We start from the raw sequence: 12,259 nt of genomic DNA on the forward strand, positions 1-12,259 counted from the left end.
CACTTCACCCTGTGTGCCTCGGTTTCCTTATCTGTAAAAAGAGATGGAGAAAGAAATGGCAAACCGCTCCAGTGACTGCAAAGAAAACCCCAGATGAGGTCACAAAGCACCACACTGACTAAAAAAGAACTCAACAACAAGTCACTTCTCAGGGAAATGAGTTTTCTCAAGAAGGAAGAATCCTTTGGGATTCTATTATAAAAACCCTAGCTTGGATTCTATGGTGCAGAGGCAGTAATACATTTCCCTATACAGAGATCTTAACACAGGAGAAAAGGCCTCAATGATGAAATAGTTATGGAGAAATCTATGTGTGCAAGTATATATTCCCAAACAGCCACTTTAAGTCATTTTCATTCCCCAGGGAAATAATGGTGCTTAATGTTTGCTAAAAGTCCAAATTCCCTTGTATTCATTTTGTTTATACTGGGGATACCCCTAAGCACCATTACTTCCATTAGAACTATAAACTACCCCAGGGAGGGAAGAGCTTCCTTCTATCTTTGCATCTAACTTTAACCCTAAACCCTAACCCTAACCATTTAGCTTCGTTATCAGAAGGTCATACACTCAGAACCAGAGGGACCCCAAAGCCCAGCACTTAATTCAGATGTTTGCTGACTCATTGACTGAGTTCTAAAAGGTAAACTCTAGCAAAGGATATAGAAACCACCACTAAGCCCCTGTGAAGTGAATGTATCAGCAGACATGATGCAAGGGATGATACAACAAGCTAGAAGGAAGGCTAGAATCATTGGTGGAACTGGCAGGTCCTCAGAGATGGAGTTTTTCATCATTTCCTTCGGGATTCAGCTCCGGGCCCTACTCCTAAGAGAAGCCTTTTGTGATCCCCAATTGCTAGCCCTCTCTCTGCCCTCAAAGAAGCACATCTCTATTTTTCGGTTTACGCATTGTATCCCGGCTATAAGATGTAAGCAGCTAGAGGGCAGAGATCCTTCTCTTGTCTGGTCCACATTCCCAAGAGGTGGCGTTTTGCCTTGCACAGAGGTGGATCACAGGATTATAAAATGAACTTAGAGCTAGAAGGGACCTGAGATGTCCTGTTCAAACTTGTCATTTTACCAATGAGGAAATTGAGACTCAGAAAATTGAGCTGCCCTGCCCAGCATTACATAAGGAAACGGCACATCCAAAACCTGGGCAAGAGGCTTCCAAATCCAGTTCTTTTTCTGGTGAGAAAGCTGAGGCTCAAAAGATTAAATAAATGACTTCTCCAAGATCAATCCAATGATCAATCAACATTTATTTATTTGTTATTTGTTTTTTGAACTATTTAATAGTATTTTAGTTTTTTACACATCCATGCAAAGATAGTTTTTAGCATTCATTTTTGCAAAACCTTATGTTCCAAATTTTTCTCCCTCCTTCTCCTCCTCCTTCCCAAAGACAGTAAGCAATTCTCAATCAACATTTATTAACCCTTTATTAGGCTCCATGGACTGGGGAGACAAAAAAAAAAAAAACATAGTTTCTCACCCTCACAGAGCTCACATTGGAATGGAGGAGACAACACATAACAACCAAATACATACACTCGATAGAGAGATAGATAAATGATAATAAATGGATTGATTGATGGATGGATGGAGAGATATAAATAGGTGATATACAGGGAGATAGATAGATGAGTAGATGATAGATAGATGGAGGGATGGAGAAAGATAAATAGATGGATATACAGGAGATAGATGAGTAGATGGGATAGATAGATGGATGGATGGAGAAAGATAAATAGATGGATATATAAGGAGATAGATGGAATGGGTGGATGGATGGATGGATGGATGGAGAAAGATAAATAAATGGATATATAGGGAAATAGATGGATGGGTGGATGGATGGATGGATGGATGGATGGATGGATGGATGGATGGAGAAAGATAAATAAATGGATATACAGGGAAATAGATGAGTAGATGGATAGATAGATGGATGGATGGATGGAGAAAGATAAATAGATGGATATATAAGGAGATAGATGGATGGGTAGATGGATAAATGGATGGAGAAAGATAAATAGATGGATATACAGCAGATAGATAAATGGATGGATGGATAAAGGGATAGATAGATGGATAGATGGATAAATGGATAGATATAGATATTAATCTATATATACATACACATACATCTATGTAGCAGCTATATAGATAGATGTACACACTCTGAGTGTGTGATATCTATGCAATAAATAGGAGGTACTCTAAGAGGAAAGGCACTGGCTCCAGGCTGAGATGTGGTCAGATTCTTGGACACGTCTCCCGTCAATCACACCAGGAGCCCGAAGATTCTGCCTAATCTCAGACAAAGACGTGCCGTTCCACCGTGTGCTGGTACACCCTTTGCCGTCAGACACACCTGGAGCTTCCTCAGCTGGGGCACGGTGACCGTGGAGAGCGGTTTGACTGCTTCCTGAGCCAGGCCGCTTAGCCCGCAGAGGGATTGCCTGGAGTCCAGAGGCTGAGCCGGCTTCGGCTCCAGGACAAGAGGAAGCTGAGCTCCGGTCTGCCTCCAGGTCTCAAACACGGCCCACATGGAGCTTCCCGGCAGTGCCAGCTAGGAGCTCAGGGAAGCAGCCAGGGCTTAAACATTGACTTTTGGGGAAAGTGCAGTGGGAGTATCACCGCGTAACATAAAAGAACATTCCCTGGAGCTAAAAACAAAATCTTCTTTCTAAAGGGCAAGGTAGATAGCTCAGTGATGGAAACACTGTCTATCTGTGTCACCTAGGTCAAGTCTCTTCACCTGTGGCTGCCTCAGTTTCCTCATCTGCAAATGGGGATAATAACAGCACCCACCTCATGGAACAGGAGAGTCAAGTGAGATTAACACAGAGAGTCACTGTGCTACGTACATGTAGAGACTGCCATCTCTTCGATCCCCCTTCCTCAGAAGAAAAAGAGGGAAGATGGCATCTTCTTCCTATTACCGAAAGAAAAAAAAAGCAATTTATTTTCGTAATTATTGTCATTAAAGAAGAATAAAAGCAGGAAGCCACCCTACCCAGCAACAAAAGCCATTCCTACAAAGCAGCAATTAAATTGCTAATAACTCATTATAACCAACTGCTGCTGAAAACATTAGGTTTTGTTTGGGGTTTTTGTTGCGTGTTTTTTTTTCCCCTAACACACTTTATTAAGGACTGAAAAATCTGTTGGGTTTGTTGGTGGAAGCTAAGACTGTGACAATGCAGATTTATTCCCTATAAAAGGGTAGTGTGTTCAGGCCTTATATAGGCCAATAAAATCAACTCTCTGCCATCCTCCTCCCCTCCACCCTTTTTTTAAGCCAAATCACATAAAGAAAGAGCCATGGGGAAAATACTCTCTCCCTAGATTGGGGGGGAACCATATTAATCCATCCATGGCAAGAAATTGGTGGCTACAGCCCAGTTAGGCTCTCGACACAATAAAAATTCCATCCAGACTCCAGACCCAAGGCAGGTCACACAGGTTCTGAACAATCCGTTCAGAGGTGGAGATTGATAACGTCCGCTTGGGGCAGGGTTTTTATGGGTCCTGGGCCCAAGACCAAAAGCCCAGAAATGAAAAGGAAAAGCTTTGTTGGGATTTACTGCTGTTTTCTTGGGGTTTTGAATGGTTTCCTGCCTCTGCCTCCTCTTCCTTCCTGCTCCAGAAAAGTGAAGAGTCTCCTATTGACCACTCTAGAGGAGCCCAGCAGAGTGAATCTGGGCTCGCTGTATGATGCTGGACAAGTCACTTCACTTCCGCCTCTTTTAGTTTCCTCTTCTGTAAAATGATGATCATCCTAACAGCTGCTCCCGGGGTTGTCGTGAGGCTCAAATGAGGTAATCTTTCTAGAGGGCTTTATGTCATGTCCACGTCCACAAGGGCCTTCTTCTGAGGGGAGGACTTCCTGTACAGTCAAAGGAAGGAGAGCTTTCCAATGTGGACTTGCTGCTGAGGGAGGAACAAGGATCCTTGCAAAAATACCCTGAAAAGTGGGGTAGATTACAGAAACAAGGCCCCCGGTGTTTCCACGCCAGACTTTTTCCCCCACTCGTCCCAGCCATGGAGGTGTCCAGTCTTGGGTTCCGTAATCCCGTTTCTATCTGGCAAGGGTCACAGGTGGAGGGCAGGTATTACAGGGGGTCAAGGAGACGGCAGAGAAAATGTGGGAAAGAAGCGTCCTTCTCCCGACGTCAGGGCAACGACAGGCTGACTGCTGGGGCCGGAGGCTCGGGCCGGACGTTCTCTTCTGTGGACACTTAGGGGGCATTTTCTGAGCAGGATGACTCAGGGCTGACTGCAGAGCTGGAAGTCCTCACTGATGACTCAGGATGAGATAAGCATAAGAGTGCACATAAAGAACACAACTTGTATAGCTTGCAGTATATTTCCCTGGGAGGAGGATTACTTTGAGCTTCCGGGCAGGGAAGGGTACCTGGATGGCTGCCATGCCTCCAAGAGCACCTGATGCCTCTGTTTCTTTTTCTGACCCTAGTCGAGCAAGAATTCTAAAATAGAAATCTGTAATGACCAGGTGAATTCACTGATGGAGCCAGAAGCCATCAGAGAGTCCTCCGGTGGCTGGATTCCACTGACGCAAGTGGCCACAAGTGTCAAGAGGCCACCTTGAGAGCTCGCCCAGGTAGTGACCTTGAGCACGCAGGACTGGGAGAGATTGTAGGGAGGCAGACGGACAGCAGAGCGCTCAGATGTCCCCAACACCGGGGACATTCCTTCTCTCCCTTCCTATCCTTCTTTTCCTCCCTCTCTTCTTTTCTGTCCTTATCTCCCTCCCTCCCTCCTTCCCTCCTTTCTTCCTTCCCTTCCTCCTTTCCTTCCTTCTTTCCCTTCCTTCTTTCCTCCTTTCCCTCCTTCCTTTCCTCCTTTCCCTCCTTCCTTTCCTCCTTTCCCTCCTTCCTTTCCTCCTTTCCCTCCTTCCTTCCTTCTTTCCCTCCCTCCTTTCCTCCTTTCCCTCCCTCCTTTCCTCCTTTCCCTCCTTCCTTTCCTCCTTTCCCTCCTTCCTTTCTTCCTTTCCCTCCTTCCTTTCCTCCTTTCCCTCCTTCCTTTCCCTCTTTCCTTTCCTCCTTTCCCTCCTTCCTTTCCTCCTTTCCCTCCTTCCTTTCCTCCTTTCCCTCCTTCCTTTCCTCCTTTCCCTCCTTCCTTTCCTCCTTTCCCTCCTTCCTTTCTTCCTTTCCCTCCTTCCTTTCCTCCTTTCCCTCCTTCCTTTCCCTCTTTCCTTTCCTCCTTTCCCTCCTTCCTTTCCTCCTTTCCCTCCTTCCTTCCTTCTTTCCCTCCCTCCTTTCCTCCTTTCCCTCCTTCCTTTCCTCCTTTCCCTCCTTCCTTTCCTCCTTTCCCTCCTTCCTTCCTTCCCTCCTTCTTTCCCTCCCTCCAAACACATATTATGCCCTTACCTAGTGATGCTCTTAAAATCATTTTTTTCCTCTTTTGTACCTCTGAACCCCCCCCCAAGATATCTATTTGGGGTTCTGGCTAGATTTCTTTCTTAAAGATCAGGCCTCAAACCAAAACCAGTCTGATTCTCATTGGCCACCAAGAGGTCCTAGGCCAAGCCCCAAGTGGTCATTGTTTGGGTCCAGATGGATGTAAATAGCAATCATTTCTGCCAGAAACCCTGAGGGTCTTTTCTTCCCAAATAGATTTATTTAGATTTGCCTCAATTGCTATCTAGCTTTAATTACTGAATGGGTGTGGCCCCACTCAAACTGAGACCTGTTGAAACCCTTAGCTTAAAAAGACCAAGTCTAGGGGCAGCTAGGTGGCGCAGTGGATAGAGCACCTGCAGGGGAAAGTGAGGCAGGTGACCTTGCCCAGCCCCCCTCACTGAAATCCAATTCACTTGCATGTCATGGCATTACCTCCCTGAGATCAGGATCCTCTTCGAAAATGAAGGACAAACAATAATTGTGGGATTATATTCCCTTACATTCACATACCATAATTAATTCAACCATTCTCTGCTAAGTTTTCAGTTCTTTACTACAACAAAAAGAGCTGCTACAAATATTATTGATAGATTGCCAACTCCCTCATTTTCCTGAGGAGGTCACTAAGGCTTAGAGGAAGTGACTTGGCCAAGATCATACTGGTAGAATTGTAGAATTTTTCATTTTAATTTGGAAGAGAAACAATCATCTAATTACAGGGATCACAGATTTAGAATTGAAAGAAATCTTAGAAATCATCTAGCATCCAGATTCTTATCCTGGGCATTGTGATCTTGTTTCAAAAAAATACCTTGATAACTGTATTTCCATTTTATCTTTGTAATCTTGTGTATTTTATGCATTTACTGAGGCGTCCATAGATTTTCTAGACTGCCAAAGGTCCCATGATATTAAAAAAAATGTGGAAAAGCTCTCTTTTAGTCCAATGACCTCCCTTCACAGATGTCTAGAGTGAAACTCATAAAGATGAATGACTTTATAGATCACACAATTTGAGAACTGGAAGTTTTTCCCACAGGCAGACAGCCCAACTTATATGTGAAAGGAACCACCACTACAAAATGCCAGTCTCTGCTTGAAGACCTTCAACAAGGAAGTCCCCACCACAATCAGATGACATAGTAGATAAAAGGACCCAAGTTCAAATCCTACCTCAGACATTTAATCTCTGTTGACTCAGTTTTCTCATCTAAAAAAGGATGATAATAATAGTACCTACCTCCCAGGGTTATTGTAGAAATAAAATAAGAAAACAGTTGGAAAATGCTTCGTGAACCTTAAAGTGCTATAAAATGCAGACTACTATCATTATCTCCTTAGGTAGTCCATTCCCATTTTGGACATCTCTAATTGTAAGGGAAATTTTTCCCAAGTTCAGATTTAAGTTATTCATTCATTCATTTATCTATCTCTTTATTTATCTGTTTGTTTATTTGATTATTTATGGCCCTATTCTTGGGGCCAAACAGAATAAATCTATTCCCTCCTCCACCTGACAGCCCTTCAAATACTTGAAGACAACTTGTATGGCTCCAGGGAGTCCTTTCTATTTCAGGCTAAATGTACCTGGTGCCTTCAATGATCTTCATGCATCATAAGTGCGCCATCTTGGATTCACTCCTCTGGATATTGTCCAGATTATCACTGTCCTGCTTACACCTTGGCCCCCAGAACTGCACACACCCTCAGGATGAGCTCTCACAAAGGCACCTCCTTCCTCCTGGAAGCTCTGTTCCTTTTAATGATCCCCCCCAAATCACAGTACCTTCTCTGCCTTATCACCTGGCTGACTCATTGGGCTCATGGGTCACTGGATCTTGCCACTGCCTCTCCCAGCTTGTACTTGTGCAGTGGATTTTTTAACAGCTCAGTGTGAGACGTTACATTTCCCCCATTCTAGTAGATGAACTCCATTCTTATCAATATGTTTTGGGTATTGCTTCTATTATTCACTGTATAATTCTCCTGAGGCCTTTTAGTCCAGGAGACCCTGCCTATCTTTGCTCTGAATACTTTAAAATTCGATTTCCCCAAATCTTGAGAGTGTGACAGGCCATGGACACATGTTTTTCTTCTTCTGGGTGGGAGTGGTCACTTCTCCCCCAGGTTCCCACCATTTCCACCCCAGCAATGAGTTCTTTCTTGATTAGTGAGAATCAGAACCAGAACAGAATTTGCTTTTGTGGCTCTCCCTTTTGAAGGCGAAATGATCACTAGCACAATTCCAGCAGTTATTACTGCTCTGTTTTTTGGGGGAGCTACAGCAGCTGTCTGGATAATTGAATATATCCCCATCTGGCTAGGTTTATGATCCATCTGACAAACTCTCTATCTCGTTCTTTTCCATTCAGGTTGTAATGTTCCAGGAGCCTTTCCTTTCTCTTTCCCACTCCATTATTGATCAATGAAATGCTCTCCATCATCACTCCTTCCTCTGATTCCTGGATTAACTCACATGATTATTTCTTAATACACAGCGCTATTCCCTCTACCCCTTTTAAACTTAGCTTATTTCTTTTACATAAAATATGCCCATCCAGTGCTCTGCACCAATAATGGGCTTCATCCTACCTCAGCAATACCTGTGAGGTCAAACTTGTCCTTTTATTAGGACATCTAGTTCTTCTTGTTTGTTGCCTAAACCTTGGGTATTTATGGTCGTGAGTTTTACATCCATCTCATTTCTTGGCTTTTGTCTCCCATAAATTTATGGGTACATTAGCTTCTTCTTTCTTCTTTGTGGTAACTATCATTAGTACACAACTTGGAGGCTACAGTCAATTTTCTCCTTCCTCTTTAGGTTAGATTGGCAAGGGATCAAGCAAATACACTCTTACTTAGCTGGTTTCTTAGTTAGATCAACTTCTTCTCTTGCCAGAAATTTGTCATCCCTATGTTGTAAGACAGGGCCTAGAACTCAACTCCTACCCTTAGATGGCACATTTTAAGTTGTTCACTTAAGATTTTTTCATCCTCTTTCTTCAATGAGCAATAATGAGGAAAACCCAACCCGTGTCCCAGGGATCTTCATTTTCTTGCCCAGGACTTCATCAATATTATCAACCACGACAAGCATGGCAAACCATTTTTCTAAGTACCTTCTGGATGTGTCATTCATGTCCCCACATAAATCACCATAGTGACTTTTCCAAGGTGACACAGATGATAAATAACATCTGAGTGATTCATTCTCCAGATTCAATGTCACTTCCCCTATCCTCTGTCCCATTCTCTCATTAAGTAGATGGGAGTACCAAGGCCTTAAGAAATGGACTTGGATTTACCCAGACCACCCGGTGGCGAGTGAGCTGGCACCGAAACTCAGGTCTTCAGGTCTCGAGTCTCAAGATCTGATTTATCATCAGATAAATGAGAAAAGCATTTTTGAACTCACAGGAGGCCTAGCCCGGTCTACACAACCAGAATGAGAATGGAGGAGACACTTTCAGAGAAATCAAATCTCCCAGAGTAGAGCAAGGCTTCTTTCTACTTGGGACTCCATTTTTTTCTGAGAAATTTTTAAGCAACCCTGGGTATGTAGGTATATAAAACAGTAAACAAATCAAACATTTGCTGATAATAAATTGTAATTTTGTGATCCGCCCACACCCATTCAGTTACCTGAACCCATATGGGGTCAGTTTAGGAAGCTTTGGTGCAGAGCGTAGTTCTGACGGAACCTCTCAGACCAGAGTTTCTTCATCTTTTCCAACATGAGAATCTCTTTTTCGAAATTTTCTTGGAATTTCATAGGATAAAGTTGTACCAATGATTAATTAATACAGGTAGTGCCCAGTCTATTTCCCCCAGTTTTCTTCTCAAGATCATAGATTCAGAGCCAGAGAAGATTTTAGAGGCTCTCAAGTTTAATCTGTCCCCCTCTCTCCTTTTTTCCTTGGGCAGATGAGGAAACCCACCCAGAGAAGGCGTCCCTTCCCCGAAGATTCAAGCCAAATCCCACTGCAGTGGGCGCTGCGGCCCTTAATCAGCGATTCCTGGATTGGATTGAGTCGGACTGGATGGGACCCCAAGTCCCCCTGTCTATGCCCAGGCAGCTCAGAGTCTGAGCACACTGATCTCTAGCGTTCTTAACCCCCTCCTTCGGCTGTGAAAGCATGGGGCCATGAGGGAGTTGGGCTACATCCCCAAGGGAATCCCGCTGCCTTCAGAGGTATAAAGAGGATGGCCGTTGGACCCAAGCTTTGGGCCTTTCTCAGTTACTTCCTGAGGGATGTCCCAGATTGGGGGTTGGGCAGGGAAAGAAACCCTCCTTCCACAGGAAAACTTCAAAGGAGTGTCCTCCAGCCTTCTTGTGCAATCACCTGGCAGAGAGGGACAAGAGCAGCAAGCAGAAAAGGGCTTCCTTTCAGTAACGGACGGTAGGCCCTGACAGCGCATGAATCCCAGAATCAGAGCTATGGCCCTAGTTCCCTTTCTCAGCAAGATGCTATCAGAGGGCCTCATGACGAAGGCGCTGCAAATGACACTCCAATTAGTGCACAAAAGGCACGCCTGAATAGCCGCCAGAGATGGAAGAAGAGGGGCACAAATCAGGGGAGGGATCTGGGAGGAAATGCTTGCTGAAAACTAAATTCTCCATTTAAGCCCGGGGTTTCTTAGAGGGGACTTCTCCGGGGGACAAAGGCCCCAGTGATTGTCCTGATTTGATCCTTCCAGACAAGAGCAGTGAGTCAAACTCTGGCCTGTGGGAATAAGGAAAGGGGCTGCTATCGGGATGAAAGTCATTCAGGGGTCCAGCTCCTACGGGCTAGGATAAAATAGACTACTAATAGGGGTTTCAAATCTCAGGGGCTGCCATTATTCAGGATACAGAAGGAGCTGTTAATCTCCATTTCTAAACGTTTTTGCCCTTCCTTTGCTACCTTTTTTTTTCTCACTGAGAGACCAAAATCCGTGTTCTCAGCTCCCGACTCCTCTCAGCATTTGTAAATCAAGAAACGCCCGTGTGTTAGAAAGTGGGCGCTTCCTCTATGGATTTAGAACTAGAGGCGACCTGCGTGGTTTTATAGCCAACTCCCTCATTCTGAGCCAGCCTAGAGAGAAGTCTGACTCCAAATCCAGCCCTCTGCCCATGGCGGAGCCCTGACGCTGCTCAGGGAGCAGAGCCTGCTCCGGGCCAGAGCTCCTGGGCCACAGTCCGAGTCTGCCCGAAAAGCTCTGCCCCAGCAGGCGTGCGCTCCCCTTCTGGGGCAAGGAGCTTCCCGAAATCTCGGACTGAAAAACCAAAGATTTTTCCATGCAGTCATAAATCCAGCTCCCGGCTGCCGGGGTCATCGTGACATTGACTGCAACTTGTGTTTAAGCCGTTAGCCCGTGTTTTCAGACCTAGTCATGCTTCAGTCAGCTTTTCCTCAACGTGTCTTGTGTCCGATTTCCTTGGATCTGTGGTTTGTGGGCACAGCCGGGACGTAAAGACATAATTGGGATTCCCCTTCAGATCTGAGGGGAAAAGGAAGCTTATCAAGGTTGGGGGAGAAGAGCTGACCCACTCTGGCCATGTGACTGATTTTGCAGTCAGCACGGTGGGGAGGAGGGGAGTAGGGAATGAGGAGGAAAGCGTGAAAAAGGAAAAAGAAAAGCAGAATTTACAATTGTTTTCTGATCTTCTGAGTGCCTTGAAATCTTATGTATACGTGTAATGTCATATAGATAAGAATAATATATAATTTCAAGGCATCTGAAGGACACACACAGAGGTTTAAGGGCGTTTTCTCTGAAAGGATGTAACTTTCTTGAGGGCAGTCGGTCAGCAGGCATTTATTAAGCACCTACTGTGTTCCAGGCACTGCAACCAGTGGCATGTTTTTGAGGGACTATGCTCCTTTTTTGTCTTATATCCCAAACACCAAACATACGGTTGGCATACAGAAGGTGATTTATATACATGTTTATTGGCAGATTGTGAAAGGGAGAACTGAGTCCAACTCAACAAGCATTTATCAAGCGACTCCGAAGGGGCAGGTCCTGGCACAGAAGAGCAAAAACGAAGGGTGGGCTTCTCGATGACACCTCCTGGAGCAAGAAAAGAAGAGAGGGAACAGAGAGAGACAATGGAGAGAGAAAGAAGGGGAGAGGGGAAGGGGAGCGGGGAAGGGCAGGTTGGCTGTGCAAGGGAGCGCACCCAATAATCAGACTGACAAAGTAAGACAACCACAGTTCTGGGGATGGGACTGCTTCGGTGGCTGGTTCTGTGCAGGCGATTCCAGGGCCGAGAGGGCTCCCGTGGCTTAGCTAAGGAAGGATCCCACACTGGGGAAGTTTCCGGGCAGTGCTCATCGACATGGGGGAGCTCGCTGTTTTTTGTTTTTTTTTTAATTAATTTTATAACTTTTTTTGACAGTACATATGCATAGGTACAACATTATCCCTTGTACTCCCTTCTGTTCCCTCCACTCCCTCCCCTGGATGGCAGGCATTCCCATACACATTAAATATCTTATAGTATATCCTGGTACAATATCTATGTGCAGAACCGAATTTTGTTGTTGTTGCAAAGGAAGGATTGTATTCGGAAGGTAAAAATAATCTGGGAAGAGAAACAAAAAAAATGCTCACAGTTTACATTCGCCTCCCAGTGTTTCTTCTCTGGGTGCAGCTACCTCTGTCCATCATTGATCAGCTGGAAGTGAGTTGGCTCTTCTCTATGTTGAAGAAATCCACTTCCATCAGAATGCATCCTCATACAGTATCATTGTTGAAGTGTATAATGATCTTCTGGTTCTGCTCATTTCACTCAGCATCAGTTGATTTAAGTCTCTCCAGGCCTCTCTGTATTCCTCCTGC

At 44.8% G+C, this 12,259-nt stretch overlaps 1 long non-coding RNA gene across 1 annotated transcript; it reads left to right on the plus strand.

The window, feature by feature from the left end:
• The first annotated feature begins 3,532 nt into the window (after positions 1-3,532).
• Positions 3,533-11,930, plus strand: LOC141559021 (uncharacterized). Its single transcript, XR_012487199.1, has 2 exons — positions 3,533-3,829; positions 9,359-11,930. It is a non-coding gene; the product is annotated as an uncharacterized LOC141559021 (long non-coding RNA).
• The last annotated feature ends 329 nt before the right edge of the window (positions 11,931-12,259 follow it).

Source organism: Sminthopsis crassicaudata, chromosome 2 (genome assembly GCF_048593235.1).
Source record: "Sminthopsis crassicaudata isolate SCR6 chromosome 2, ASM4859323v1, whole genome shotgun sequence".
Taxonomy (NCBI): Eukaryota; Metazoa; Chordata; class Mammalia; order Dasyuromorphia; family Dasyuridae; genus Sminthopsis; species Sminthopsis crassicaudata.